At 49.1% G+C, this 15,173-nt stretch overlaps 1 non-coding gene across 1 annotated transcript; it reads left to right on the forward strand.

Annotated features, from left to right (window-relative positions):
* The first annotated feature begins 5,352 nt into the window (after window positions 1–5,352).
* Window positions 5,353–5,424, forward strand: TRNAD-AUC (transfer RNA aspartic acid (anticodon AUC)). The gene has a single exon. It is a non-coding gene; the product is annotated as a tRNA-Asp (tRNA).
* Window positions 5,425–15,173: the final 9,749 nt, after the last annotated feature.

Here is a 15,173-nt window from a genome sequence, read left to right on the forward strand (position 1 = left end):
AATAGGAGGCGCCTTCCTCTACTCACTTCAAGAACTCATTATATAACCAAAATAACCCAGTGATTCCAAGAATGTGTCGCTGGCCCTTTAAGATGTTGTTTTTGTAAACACTCTCGCTCGCCCTTTCCCTCTCTCTCTCGCCCTTTCCCTCTCTCTCTCTTGCCCTTTCCCTCTCTCTCTCTCGCTCGCCCTTTCCCTCTCTCTCTCTTGCCCTTTCCCTCTCTCTTGCTCTTTCCCTCTCTCTCGCTCTCTCTCGCTCGCCCTTTCCCTCTCTCTCTCACTGTGATCACATGACCAGATTTGACCTTTCCGCGCAGCAGTGCAGAGGCTCTCAGTTTGAGTTTCTTCTTGTCAGAGTCAAGACGCTTTTTTAAAAGCTCCTGATAAGTTCTCATTCTATTACAAGATATTTAATCTCTATTGATTGGTATTGAGTATCCACTGATACCCTTCAATCAATAGCGATCAGCAAAAGCTGTTTAACAGTTTTTTTTTAAATCTTGTACTAATTTAGTGTCAGTTTGCCATCTATTTAAAAATGAGCCAGCAGATCCTCACCGTGTTTCTTACCCTGCTGTTTGCATGGGGAGGAAAAAGATACGTCCCCGACCACTCTTCAAAGATCCCGATACAACTGAATCAGGAGATCAATACAGTGCAGCATATGGAAGAATTCATCAAAGGAACGCAAAATGACCCCCCAGAGATACGCCTGCTGGTGAAGGAGGAGAGCAAGTCATCAGAGCAGCAAGTGGAGGAAAAGGTCAGAGAAATGGAAGATGACCCCCCAGAGAGCCACAAGCCAGTGAAGGAGAAGAGCATTAAGTCAATGGAAGAGCAAGTTGAGGAATCGGTCAGAGAAGCGGCAAACGAGCCTCCAGAACCCTCCAGCTGGTTTTCATTACTGACCACCACTGCATACTGGTTTCAGATCATACTCCTGATAAGTGCCATCATTCTGAAATACATCCTGCACAGAAACGACCTGGCCCTGAGAGTAGGACAATATTTGATTTTCCAGAAGCTGATTGAACTCATTCAGGAAGGACTGGGCAACTTCAATTTCCAATGGTCCAGCGATGGGGCGGCCTTAGAGAATGGAGACCCATCCCTGTTTATAAATATTGATGCAGAATATTGCAGGTCAAACGCCTTTCACTGGGTTATCTTAATGCTGCTGTTGCTACTCATAATACTGCTCGTAATGCTGCTGGTGCTGACAGTGTACGTATTGCTGATGATGCTGAATGAGCTGTCGTTTAGCCGATTCTCCCCCGCTAGGCGACTTCGTGCTATTTGGTGTCTTTTCAAACCACGAAAGACAGATAATATCACCCTTCCCAGACCCAGCATCACATCTCCAAGGGGTCCCATACATGTTTATGTACAGGATACGCCACCCGAGCCAACAATCCTGCCATCAGGATCTAGGAATGCTCACAAACAGACTTCACCACGCAAGCCGAAAAGGAGCCGCCACGTTGCTTGCCATTGTCCGAGTGATAACATCATTCCAACTTCAAGTGCTTCACCCCAGATGAAGAAGCTCAGGAAAAACCGCACGCTCAGACGACTCAGTGCATTTTGGAGTCATTTCAAAAAAAAAAAGACTGATGACATCACACCGAGTGATAACTTCACCCCGCCGAGTGATAACATCACCCTTCCCAGACCCAGCATTAAGCCTCCAAGGGGTCCCATACCTGTTTATGTACAGGATACCCCATCCAGGAGAACAATCCTGCCATCAGGAGCTAGGAATGCTCACAAACAGACTCCACCACGCAAGCCGAAAAGGAGCCGCCATGTTGCCTGCCAGTGTCCGAGTGATAACATCATTCCTACATCAAGTGCCTCACCCCAGATGAAGAAGCTCAGGAAAAACCGCATGCTCAGGCGACTCAGTACATTTTGGAGTCTTTTAAAACCAAAAAAGACTGATGACATCACACCGAGTGATAACTTTACCCCGCCGAGTGATAACATCACACCTCCAAGGGGTCCCATACATGTTTACGTACAGGATACGCCACCCCAGCCAACAATCCTGCCATCAAGTGCTAGGAATGCTTACACAGTCTCCACCACTCAAGCCAAAAAGGCGCCGCCATGTTGCCTGCCAGTGTCCGAGAGATAACATCATTCCTACATCAAGTGCTTCACCCCAGGTGAATAAGCTCAGGAAAAACCGCATGCTCAGGCGACCAAAAAAGACTGATGACATCACACCGAGTGATAACTTCACCCCGCCGAGTGATGACATCACCAGACCCAGCATCACACCTCCAAGGGGTCCCATACATGTTTATGTAGAGGATGCGCCACCCGAGCCAACAATCCTGCCATCAAGTGCTAGGAATGCTCACACAGTCTCCACCACTCAAGCCAAAAAGGCGCCGCCATGTTGCCTGCCAGTGTCCGAGAGATAACATCACCTTACCAAGGAGTGATAACATCACCTTACCGAGGAGTGATAACATCACCTTACCGAGGAGTGATAACATCTCCTTACCAAGGAGTGATAACATCACCTTACCAAGGAGTGATAACATCACCTTACCAAGGAGTGATAACATCTCCTTACCAAGGAGTGATAACATCACCTTACCGAGGAGTGATAACATCACCTTACCAAGGAGTGATAACATCACCTTACCAAGGAGTGATAACATCTCCTTACCAAGGAGTGATAACATCTCCTTACCAAGGAGTGATAACATCTCCTTACCGAGGAGTGATAACATCTCCTTACCAAGGAGTGATAACATCACCTTACCGAGGAGTGATAACATCTCCTTACCGAGGAGTGATAACATCTCCTTACCAAGGAGTGATAACATCACCTTACCGAGGAGTGATAACATCTCCTTACCAAGGAGTGATAACATCTCCTTACCAAGGAGTGATAACATCACCTTACCAAGGAGTGATAACATCTCCTTACCAAGGAGTGATAACATCACCTTACCGAGGAGTGATAACATCTCCTTACCAAGGAGTGATAACATCTCCTTACCAAGGAGTGATAACATCACCTTACCAAGGAGTGATAACATCTCCTTACCAAGGAGTGATAACATCACCTTACCAAGGAGTGATAACATCACCTTACCAAGGAGTGATAACATCACCTTACCAAGGAGTGATAACATCACCTTACCGAGGAGTGATAACATCACCTTACCGAGGAGTGATAACATCATTCCATCACCAAGAGCTCAGGAAAAACAACTCAGGCAACTTAAGAATTTTTGGTGTTGTTCAAGGACCAGCTCACTCAATGAATAGACACCTGCCTTTTGACGGAGAACATCTCTTTGGTGCCTCTATAGCAGGGGTCCTCAAACTTTTTAAACAGGGGGCCAGTTCAATGTCCCTCAGACCGTTGGAGGGCCGGACTATAGTTTAAAAAAAAAAAAAAACTATGAACAAATGCGGCCACAGTACAGGAGATGACCAGAGACTGCGGACATACAACGGCGGCGGGAATACTGAGCCGGCCGCTCCATAAGACGCACAGAAATTTCCCCCCAAGTGTGTCTTATGGAGCAAAATATACGGCAAATGCAGGACACCTTGTTGGGTCAGATCTGTGTACAATGTAAAGAGAGAGAGGGGGGGGGGGGAGATAAGGAGGGGAGAGAGAGAAAGAGGAGGGGGGGGAGAGAGGAGGGGGGAGAGAGAGGAGGGGGGAGAGAGAGAGGAGGAGGAGAGAGAGAGGAGGAGGAGAGAGAGGGGGGGGAGAGGGAGAGGGGGGGAGAGAAAGAGAGGGGGGGAAGAAAGAGAGAGGAGGGGGGGGAGAGAGAGAGAAAAAGAGAGGGGGGGAGAGAGAAAGAGAGAGGGGGAGGGGGGAGAGAGAGAGAGAAAGAGAGAGGGGGGGGAGAAAGAGAGAGGAGGGGGGGGAGAGAGTGAGGAGGAGGGGGAGAGAGTGAGGAGGAGGGGGAGAGAGGGGGGAAAGAGAGAGGCAGGAGATCGATCATCTTTTGCACTTATATAGGGTCTGTGGCCATGATACCCGACATGCAGCGATGGAGTCTCCTTTCTTGCTCCCCCTCTTCATGGTCAGCTCTAGGCTCCGCCCTCCAACCGTGACGGTTGCATGCACTGATCAGAATAGATGGCCGGCTGGCTGCAGAGACGCCGGGTGAGTGGTGCGGGTTCATAAGCCGAGCCCACCCTCCCCTGTTCTAGAATTGCTGATCCCGCCCTCCTGCCTCCCGCCCGAGCCCTGCCGAGCTCTCCCGACCTGCCAAACCCTAGTCCCTTGCCTCGCGGCAGATACGCCCCTGCCCGGCGGGCCGGATAAATGTCCTCGGTGGGCCGCATGTGGCCCGCGGGCCGTAGTTTGAGGACCCCTGCTCTATAGTTTGTGTGAAAAAAAAAAAGTGTACAATGCAATGTGGTGGGACTGTCCCAGCCGTGCGACCCCCCTGCAGCATGGGGCCGGGTCGCAGTTGCAATGCCTGTAGGTACGCCCCTGCAACATGCCTTGTCTTTGGTGTGGCTGGATCACACCAATGCATTGTGGTAGTGTGCAGGCACCAAAATGAAGTACAGCAGGCTGTACTTTTTCTAGCGTACCGCAGTCACCACATGCTGATAGTCAGAGTATACTGATCAGCCCAGCAGCTGATTGGCTGCATGCGCCGATCGAGAAAAAACTTCCAACAAGCCCATTCATGAGATAGATTAACTTTTCATGAGCAAGGACAGCCATAGATGGATTGAAATTCAGCTGGATTCTGAACCAGACGAACTTCAATTCATTTATAGCCAACTTTAGGTCCAATCAAGACAAGGCAAGTGCGGGCGGTGTGCGCTGAAATAAAGTACGGCTGGCCGTGCTCTTTGTCCAGCGCAGCGCAGTCACCTCCCGCTGGCCAATAAAACTTCTTGAAATGTCACTATGTGACACAGAGGCGTAGCTAGGGGGGTACATATGTACACAAGGTACAGGGGCGCAAAAATGAGGCTTACAACCAGGGGTGTATTTGCCGCGAGGCAAACAAGGCGCTTGCCTAGGGCCGCACTTTTTGGGGGGGGGGGGGCGGCGTGGTGCCGCCGCCCCTCCTCTTCCAACGGAAGGGACACTTAGTACAGGGACAGGCAGCGGGCTGCTGTGTCTTACCTGGCTCCGTGTCCCAGTCCCAAGACGATCCAGTCCAGGAGACGCTGCTGGAGGAGGGGTAGAGAGGTCCGCAGGTCCGGTGTCTTCTTTTCCCTGGACGCGATGTGTGGGCGGGATGACATGCCGCCCCTGTAATCTGGCCACACCCTCGGGATCACTGGACAGCCTATGGCCGCTTGTACCTCCCCTGTGCTTGCGTGGTTTTCCCCCCAAACACATACCTTGCGTTGGTGGTGCAGTGGTGAGCATAGCTGCCTATCCAGCAGCTGACCCGGGTTCGATTCCTGGCCAACGCAATTTTCAAGATGGCTGCCTCGCCTGCGAAGTGCTTTTAGTCCCCAGGGAGAGAAGTGCTATACAAATAAAATGTTGAGGATATATTAGCGAAGGAATAAAATTTAAACCAAAACTAATGAAGCAAATGTGTTGTATGATTGTATGTTCTTAAACACTTCTGAATAATTTATTTCTTGCGCAAGGATATTATTTTGTATTCTCATTTTCAGCCAGTAGGTGGAGCACTCGGATCCTTTTCAGGTATTTTTTTCGGCTATCCTTAGCAATGTGGATGAAAAAAAAGCCTGCTGCTTACTGTATACATCGCTCAATAGCTCTCTCTGACACTAGCAGGGGTGGACTGACAACTCATGGGGCCCCCGAGCAATAGGGGATCATGGGGCCCCTGTGTCCTTGCCCAAACTCAAAAAGCCTATGAAAAAAGGTACCAGGGGCATCTCATGGGGCCCCCTACTGACCCCGGGCCCTCGGGCAGTGCCTGAGTTTCCAAATGGTCAGTCCGCCCCTGGACACTAGTCATTTATGTCATCCTTACACTAATGGCCCCTTCCTGTTCCAACAAGACATTTTGGACAATTTCATGCTCCCAACTTTGTGGGAGGAGTTTGGGGATGGCCCCTTCCTGTTCCAACATGACTGCCCCCCAGTGCACAAAGCAAGGTCCATAAAGACATGGAGGAGCCAGTTTGGGGTGGAGGAACTTGACTGTCCTGCACAGAGTCCTGACCTCAACCCCATAGAACACCTTTGGGATGAATTAGAGTGGAGACTGCGAGCCAGGCCTCCTCCCCCGACATCAGTGCCTGACCTGACAAATGTGCTTCTGGAAGAATGGTCCAACCTTCCCATAGACACCCTCCTAAACCTTGTGGACGGCCTTCCCAGAAGAGTTGAAGCTGTTATAGCTGCAAAGGGCGGGGCCAACTCAATATTGAACCCTATGGACTAAGACTGGGAGGCCATTACAGGTCATATGCAGGGGGAAAGGGCGGGGCCAACTCAATATTGAACCCTATGGACTAAGACTGGGGGGGCCATTAAAGGTCATATGCAGGGGGAAAGGGCGGGGCCAACTCAATATTGAACCCTACGGACTAAGACTGGGAGGCCATTACAGGTCATGTGCGGGGGGAAAGGGCGGGGCCAACTCAATATTGAACCCTACGGACTAAGACGGGGGGCCATTAAAGGTCATGTGCGTGGAAAGGCCGGCAACACAATACTTTTGGCAATATTCGTATGTATTAGATCTCCACGATCTCTACTACACTTGGGACAAGCTGGATCCCACAAAAGTCCCATCTCAAACAATTTAACTGGAATACAATTTGGCGGGATATGGCGGTGGGCAGTGATTAGGGTGTAGGTATTGCGTATGGCGGTGATCAGGATATTGGTATGGTGGTGTTTTTCTGCGCACTAGGAAAGGTGACAGGGACTGGCTGCATTGTTTATTGTCTCTACACTGGAGCAGTGATCAGGGACACTGGGGTGGCTGGCACTGTAGTCTCTGAGTGGACATGCACTGTGAGATGCTGCTGTACACTCACAGGCTGCAGCGTCGCTTGTCTCTGCTCTCACAGCCAGAACAGAGAGAAGAGATCTTTACTTTCACTGTTCACCTTTCAGTATATGGTCAGTTTTACAAAAGACATAAAATTAGCATTTTTCTCACCTACTACTGGTACAGGGCAAGGGAAGGACAGAGGAATAGAAAACAAACTTGTTATACTTACCTGCTGTGTGCAGTGATTTTGCACACAGCAGCCCGGATCCTCCTCTTTTTGGGTCCCACGCAGGCTCTCCTGGCCCCTCCTACCTGTCGCGTGCCCCCACAGCAAGCAGCTTGCTATGGGGGTACCCACTGCTGTGTGTCCATTCACACACGGAACCTCGGCTCGGCCCCCTCTCTCTTTTCATTGGCTCACTGGCTGTGACTGACAGCAGTGGGAGCCAATGGGTCCCGCTTCTGTCTCAGTCAATGAGAAGAGGGAGTCCTGGGATAGCTGAGACTCCAGTGAACGTCGCTGGATCAAGAGGGGGCTTAGGTGAGTATTGGGGGGGGTGCTGTACAGATTTTTTACCTTCATGCATAGAATGCATGCAACAGCACAATGGCAGCTGAAGGCATCCAGTGCATCCTTGCATCAGATTCAATCAACTGTACAAATACAGGACAACCCCCCCCCAGCCTAAACTAGCCATTGCAGCAAGGTGCACATGGAAGGGCAATGTACATCACAAAGGATTTCCCAGCACACTTATCAGCCAGCCTGCAAAAAAAAAAAAAAAAAAATTTACCCAGCAGTGGGTTGATAAGGGCAGGTTTGTCAGGAGGGAGCCCACCCCTCCTTAAAGTGTTAACCCCTTCCAGTCCGGACGCTTTCACCCCCCTTCCAGTCCGGACGCTTTCACCCCCCTTCCAGTCCGGACGCTTTCACCCCCCTTCCAGTCCGGACGCTTTCACCTCCTTCCAGTCCGGACACTTTTACCCCCTTCCTGTCCGGACACTTTCCCCCCCTTCCAGTCCGGACACTTTCCCCCCCTTCCAGTCCGGACACTCTCACCCCCTTCCTGTCCGGACACTTTCACCCCCTTCCTGTCCGGACACTTTTACCCCCTTCCTGTCCGGACACTTTTACCCCCTTCCTGTCCGGACACTTTCACCCCCCTTCCTGTCCGGACACTTTCCCCCCCTTCCAGTCCGGACACTTTCCCCCCCTTCCAGTCCGGACACTTTCACCCCCTTCCAGTCCGGACACTCTCACCCCCTTCCAGTCCGGACACTTTCACCCCCTTCCTGTCCGGACACTTTCACCCCCTTCCTGTCCGGACACTTTCACCCCCTTCCTGTCCGGACACTTTCACCCCCTTCCTGTCTAGGGAAATTTTCAGCTTTTAGCGCTATCACACTTTGAATGACAATTGCGCAGTCATGCAACACTGTACCCAAATGAATTTTTTACCATTTTTTTGAGACAGATAAAGCTTTATTTTGGTGGTATTTATTCACCGCTGGGATTTGTATTTTTTTTGCTATGTAAATGAAATGTCCAAAAATTTTGAAAAAAAGTGTTTTTTTTTATAAAATTTTGCAAATAAATAATATTTCATCATAAATCTTAGCCAAAATTTATTCCGTTATCTTTTTAGTAAAAAAAAAAAAAAATCCAAATTAGTTTATAAGCAAAAATTAAAATTTTTAAACATTTTTATTTTATTTTTTTATATTATTTTTTTACATACTGTCACCCTGGCAGTACAGTGTCACCATGGTGTCACTGTACTACTTGTGGGGGGTGATGAAGATTTTTTTTTTTTTTTTTACACTGATTGCTTTTACACCCATATAGGATGTAAAAGCAATCATTTCTCCTTCTCTCTGGCTGCATTCTTGCACTCATTGAAAAGTACTGAGTGAGCGGTGATTGGTCACAGCTTGTCACATGGTACAAGGCTTTTGTGAATAGCCTTGTACCATGTGACCTCTGTGATCATTCACAGATTTCACACGTAGTAAGCAATGATGTCAGAAGTGACATCTTGCTTACTACTTTGCATGTGATCACTGATTGGCCAATCAGTGATCACATGATCGGGACCTCGTACAGAGGTCCCGTCCGACGATCGGTGTTTCACACAGCGGGCACCGGATCGCGGTGCTGTGCGCTCCCAGGGAGCGAGCACAAGCAGGGTGCGGGGAGGCCGTTTATAGACGGCCACCCGACCCTGCAGTGCCACCGTCCGGCCGTTTATATACAACGGCCGGACGGGAGGTGGTTAATAAAGTAAAAAAGAAAAAAAAGAAAAAATTTAAATAACAAACATGTTATACTCACCTGCTCTGTAATGCTTTTGCATAGAGCGGCCTTGTTCCTGGGTCCAACTGAGGCACTTCTGGATCCTCCTCTTCTTTGTGTGTCCCCATAGCAAACCATTTGCTATGGAGGCACACAGTGTCTGCACGCTCCCAAGCTGCGCTCCATAGACTTACACAGCGGGACTTAGCCCCCCACCACCACCACTTTCTCCTCACTGCATTTGATTGACAGCAGCATTGGCTCCCGCTGCTGCTCGAGTGCTGTGTGAAGAGGAAGAGAGGGGAGAAGAGATGCAGCCGTGCACAGTGCTGGATCTCTTCTCCCCTCTGTCCTCCCCTTGCCCTGTGTGAATGGGAAGAGAGGGATAGAAAACATTTTTTTTACCTTAAGGCCACTTTTACACTGACGGTCCGATTGGGTCAGTCTTTCAGGCGGGCCCGATTGGACCATCCATAGCTCTCTATGGAGCAGCTGGTATCGTCAGACATGTGTCCGCTGACACCCGCCGGCATCTGATCAGATCCTGTATGCTAAAAACAGACAGATGGAGATCTGTTCTCCATGCGTATGGAGGATCGGATGACAGTCGGGTGGAAACAGACAGGCGCCCCATAGAAAACAGCGGGCTGTGTCTCTGTCTGCTCTGCATCAGCAGAGCAGACACCGACCTGTCATCCTCTTGCTCAGCGGGGATCAGTGCAGAGATCCCCCCGCTAAGCAAGCGGGTCCGCCCCGTCTGAAAGGGGCCTAAAGCAAGAAATGCATTATGGTAAAAAATCGGTTTTTAACGTTTTTACACAGACGCACGGGACGCCCAGCAAGAGCACAATGGCAGCCGAAGGCATATAGTGTGTCCTTGCATCAGATTCAACCAACTGTACAAAAAAGTGACAACCACCCCATAACTAGCCAGTGCAGCAAGGTGCACATGGAAGGGCAATGTACATCACAAAAGGATTTCCCAGCACACTTACCAGCCAGCCTGCAAATAAAAAAAAATTATAAAAAATAATTGACCCCGTCTAACAATTCACATTAAAAACAGAGGGTTTTGTTTGCACACATTTGCAAATATATTTCCACATGAACTCACAAGAAAAATATATTTTAAATATATTTTAAAAATATTCCTTCTAAATATATTTACATATATTTGAAATACTACAATTCTGGTATATATATATATACACACACACATACAGTTGTGTTCACAATAACAGCAGTCAGACATCACTAACCGGATCAATCGCTGTTTTTGGTGGAAATGATATTTCTACATGGCAAATAATTTCCTAGCAGGTGTAGTAGAGTCATAGAAATCCAACAGACCCAACAGTCATGACATGCATGCTGCTGATTCTGTGTCATTGAATCACTCATTGAAAGGGGCGTGTTCAAAATAATAGCAGTGTGGAGTTCTATTAGTGAGGTCATTCATTCTTTGAAAAACAGGTGGCAATTATTGCCCTTATTTAAGGAAGGAAGGCAGCAAATGTTGTACATGCTGGTTACAGTGCATTTCTCTCTGAAATTCTGAGGAAAATGGGTCGTTCCAGACATTGTTCAGAAGAACAGCGTACCTTGATTAAAAAGTTGATTGGAGAGGGGAAAACATAAAGAAGTGCAGAAAATGATCGGCTGCTCAGCTAAAATGATCGCAAATGCTTTAAAATGGCAACCAAAACCTGAAAGACGTGGAAGAAAGCGAAAAACTACCATTGGAATGGATAGAAGAATAGCCAAAATGGCGCAGACTCAGCCAACAATCAGCTCCAGGAAGATGAAAGAAGGTGTGACGTTCCCTGTGAGGACTGTTACAATTAGAAGACGCCTATGTGAAGCCAAGCTATCTGCAAGAAGTCCCCGCAAAGTCCCACTGTTGGGAAAAAGACATGTGCTGAAGAGGTCAATATATTTTGTTGCTGTGCCATACACTTTTTAGTAGGTTTTGGATAGAGTAGGGAAAGGTTATAGACCCTCTGTCAAGTGTTTACGGTTTGTGCACTCTCCCCACAGTTGGGGAGATTTGCCCTATTTGTTCTGGTGACCACCGTCTCTGGACAGAAGGTGATGGGAAGTCCAACACAGGTATCACCAGAACAAGAGGTGAGGATAAATCTTCCAATCTGTTCCAGTGAGGACTGGCCAAGTAGAGAAGTCCGATCACATTTGGAATAAATATCCCCCCAACCTGAGGCATGTTTGGGACAGGTAGTGAAGGGAAAGTATACCACAAAAATATCCACAAAATATTGGACTTATTTCAGCCAGCTAGGGTCATGCTATAGTCCTTTATATGTAATAGGTTTTACTTCAGCCATTTCATCCGTTCTTGGATACCCCGCACAGCAGATAATACATGGCCGCCCTAAGTCACAGCACATTCTGCCCTAGCCACCACACCACCCTGCCCACAGCATGTCCTGGCCCAGCCACCACACCACCCTGCCCATGGCATGTCCTGCCTCAGCCACACACCACCCTACCCATGGCATGTACTGCCTCAGCCACACACCACCCTACCCATGGCATGTACTGCCTCAGCCACACACCACCCTACCCATGGCATGTCAAGCCTCAACCACCGCACCACCCTGCCTACGGCATGTCCTGCCACCACACCACCCTGCCCATGGCACGTCCCATCCTGGCCACCACACCACCCTGCCCATGGCACGTCCCATCCCAGCCACCACACCACCCTGCCCATGGGATGTCCCGCCTCAACCACCACACAACCCTGCCTACGGCATGTTCTGCCCCGGCCACCACACCACCCTGCCCATGGCATGTCTTGCCCTAGCCACCACACCACCCTGCCCACAGCACATCCCGTCCACCACCTGCCCATGGCATGTCCTGCTCCAGCCACCACACCACCCTGCCCATGGCATGTCCTGCCTCAATCACCACAGCATGTGCCGCCGCCACCACACCACACTGCCCACGGCATGTCCTGGTCACCACACCATCCTGCCCACGGCATGTCCTACCCTAGCCACCACACCATCCTGTCCATGGTATGTCCCAGCCCACAGCATGTCCCTCCCCGGCCACCACACAGCATACCTCTAGCCCCCTCAACTTCTTGCTCACAATACATCCCTTCCAGGTCCATTCACTTCTTGTAGAGCACATCCCTTACTCAATCACCTCCCCACTGAATACACATCACTCCCTGGTCACCTCAGGCTCAACCTCCGCTTAGAGTATACCTCCCTTCCCAATTTATTCCCTCCCCAGCCATTGTACAATCCCCCCTTCCCCCACCGTTTACAGCACGTTCCCCACACCTGCAGAGCGTAGCCCTCACCTCCCTGGCCATAATGCCTCCCACCTATCTCATTCTATGTTGATACCTCATCCCACTCACACTGCACTGCACTCCCCCCGACCACCTCATCCATCTGCTCAAACCACGTACCTCTTTGGCCACTGTGCATCCCTCCCACCCCCCAATCTGGTTACTCTGCCTAACGCCACCCAATGACGCGATTAGGAAGCCCATGTGACGCCTCTGGAACCACAATGCCTTACAGGCCATATAGGGGTTCAATAAGTTGATATTTCTGACTTTGATGGGTTGTTTTGCCAAAACAGATTCCCATTTGTCCCTATGGCTCTGGAAGTCTGTCCTGTGCTGGCCACTATGGGCTAACTTACTTCTCGTCCTGCGGGTACGAGAATGCTCCCCTCACACACCTAATTCTACTCTGTCATTCTGAAATTGGTTGGTGATGGCAGATGGGCCGGGAACACAATGTACGGGAGGGAAAAACCAAGACGTCAGAGCTCAGCTGGTGGTCTGTGAATTCCTCCATACTGGACGTCCCATAGAACAGCTGCTGGCTCTGGGACAAAAGATAGGAAACGATGTTCAGAAATGGTCCTATTTCCTAAGTGCCATGTCATTTCCTTCCGTGGAGAGAAAATTGGTGACATTTCCTCTGACTTATCGCGGGGAGGAGGGTGTGCCGGAATGGTCATTCCCCAGCAAGGCTGTTCTAACATTACAGAGAGCTGAACACTGAGAACGTACAGTTGTGTTGAAAATAATAGCAGTCAGACATCACTAACCGGATCAATCACTGTTTTTGGTGGATATGATATTTCTACATGGCAAATAATTTCCTAGCAGGTGTAGTAGAGTAATAGAAATCCAACAGACCCAACAGTCATGACATGCATGCTGCTGATTCTGTGTCATTGAATCACTCATTGAAAGGGGCATGTTCAGAGAAAAGCTTCAGCCCATTCAGGAGGGCGGGGCCTGAACATGGCGGCGGGGGAGAGCTCAATGTAGGAGCTCGTGGACGGAGCTCCGTTGTCTGGCCTCCCCAAGCCTCCAGGTCTATCCCCTCAGGCATGCTTTGAGTCCCGTGGCGGAGGACTTACCCTGGCCCGACGGTCCCCTGTTGAGAAGAGGTGGATGCTGGCGTGGAGAGAGAGAGGAGCGGCTGGAGACCGGCAGAGAGAGAGTCCCTGAATGCCGGGAGACGAAGGGGGATCACGTGACCGGCCGCAAAGCACCACTGGGAGTTCGGAAAGCCGGCCGGCCGGCGTTTTGCAGTGAGAGAGCTGCGCCGACCTGTTTGCCGGTGGCCGATTCAATCTCCCCCTGGCACCCTGAAACCCCCCTAGTTAAAAACAAACGGGAGAAAAACTTTTGGAACCAGGACAAGGTGATCGAGGAGAGTCTGGGGAGTTGCCCCCCCCCCCCCCTCCCACAAACGGAATCTTAGGGGAATCGAACGAGAGAGCACTCACAAAGAAGAAAATACACAAGGAGGGTGAGTGACCATGACTGCACTTTATTTTGTACCGATATGAAGCTCTGAGTGGACCCCTAAAGAGAAGCAAGGAGTAAGGGAAAGGGGGGCCCCCGGAGACTGTATAAAAGGTGGAAGAGGCCCGAGGGAAGGGGAGCTTAAGGAAAGGAAGAAAAGAGAAAAAAGAAAAAAAAAGAAAAAAAAAAAAATCAGCAGGGTGTCAGGGAGGAGATTTGAAGGTTAAAGAACTGTTTTTCCCCTCCTTACACACAAATTTATAAAGGAGTATAAGAAGAATATAAGCCACAGAGAAAAATGAAAAATAAAAACGTAAAAGGAAGTGGGCTTAAAGGGTCCCAGACTGGTACAATTAAAAAATATACCTCCCAAGGAAACGTAACCCCAGAAAGACCCCAGAGCAGGACTGAAAAAGGAGAAGTAGACCTTAGTATGGAAAGTAGTCCTAGAGTATCATTAGGCCTTGATACTAGCAACCAGCAAACATCAGGCAATATAGAGATGGGAAAAGACCTACAAATACCTAACAAAAAAGAAATGGCAGAAATGTTTAAAGAATTGGAGAAAACAATAAAACAAGAAATGGTAAATATCCGTAGCGATCTGGGACACCTGTTGGAGAGAGTTGAAGAAACGGAGGAGAAGGTTAAAAGTCAGACCCAGGCTATCCTTGAACTAGAAAAAGAAATAACTAACATAGGGAAAGCCCAAGAAAAACTGTTATATAAGGTTGAGATACAAGAAAACAAAGACAGGAAGAGAAACATCCTGATACGTGGGGTCCCAGAGAATTCAAAGGGAGAAAGTCTGCAAGAGGTGGTTTGTAAAATACTTAATACTATAATAGACAGCCCTGAAATGGATAGGACTAAAATAGAAGGAACTTTTAGAAAAGGAAAAATTCAAAGAGTCCTGGGGAAAGAAAGGCCGAGAGATATATTAGTTCAATTCTATGAGCTCCGGGATAAAGAAAAAATCTGGAAGAAGACCAAAGGAAAATCAGTAATTAAATATGAAGGAGGAGACATACAGATATATGCGGATCTGGCCCCAGAGACTCTGTGGAGAAGGAGATCTTTGAGACCCCTATTGGAAAGGTTGAAAGAACAAAATGTGCAATATAGATGGGGGACTCCCGAA

Source organism: Staurois parvus, unplaced genomic scaffold, assembly GCF_062004578.1.
Source record: "Staurois parvus isolate SC_StPar_1 unplaced genomic scaffold, SC_StPar_1.0 ptg000368l, whole genome shotgun sequence".
Lineage (NCBI taxonomy): Eukaryota > Metazoa > Chordata > Amphibia > Anura > Ranidae > Staurois > Staurois parvus.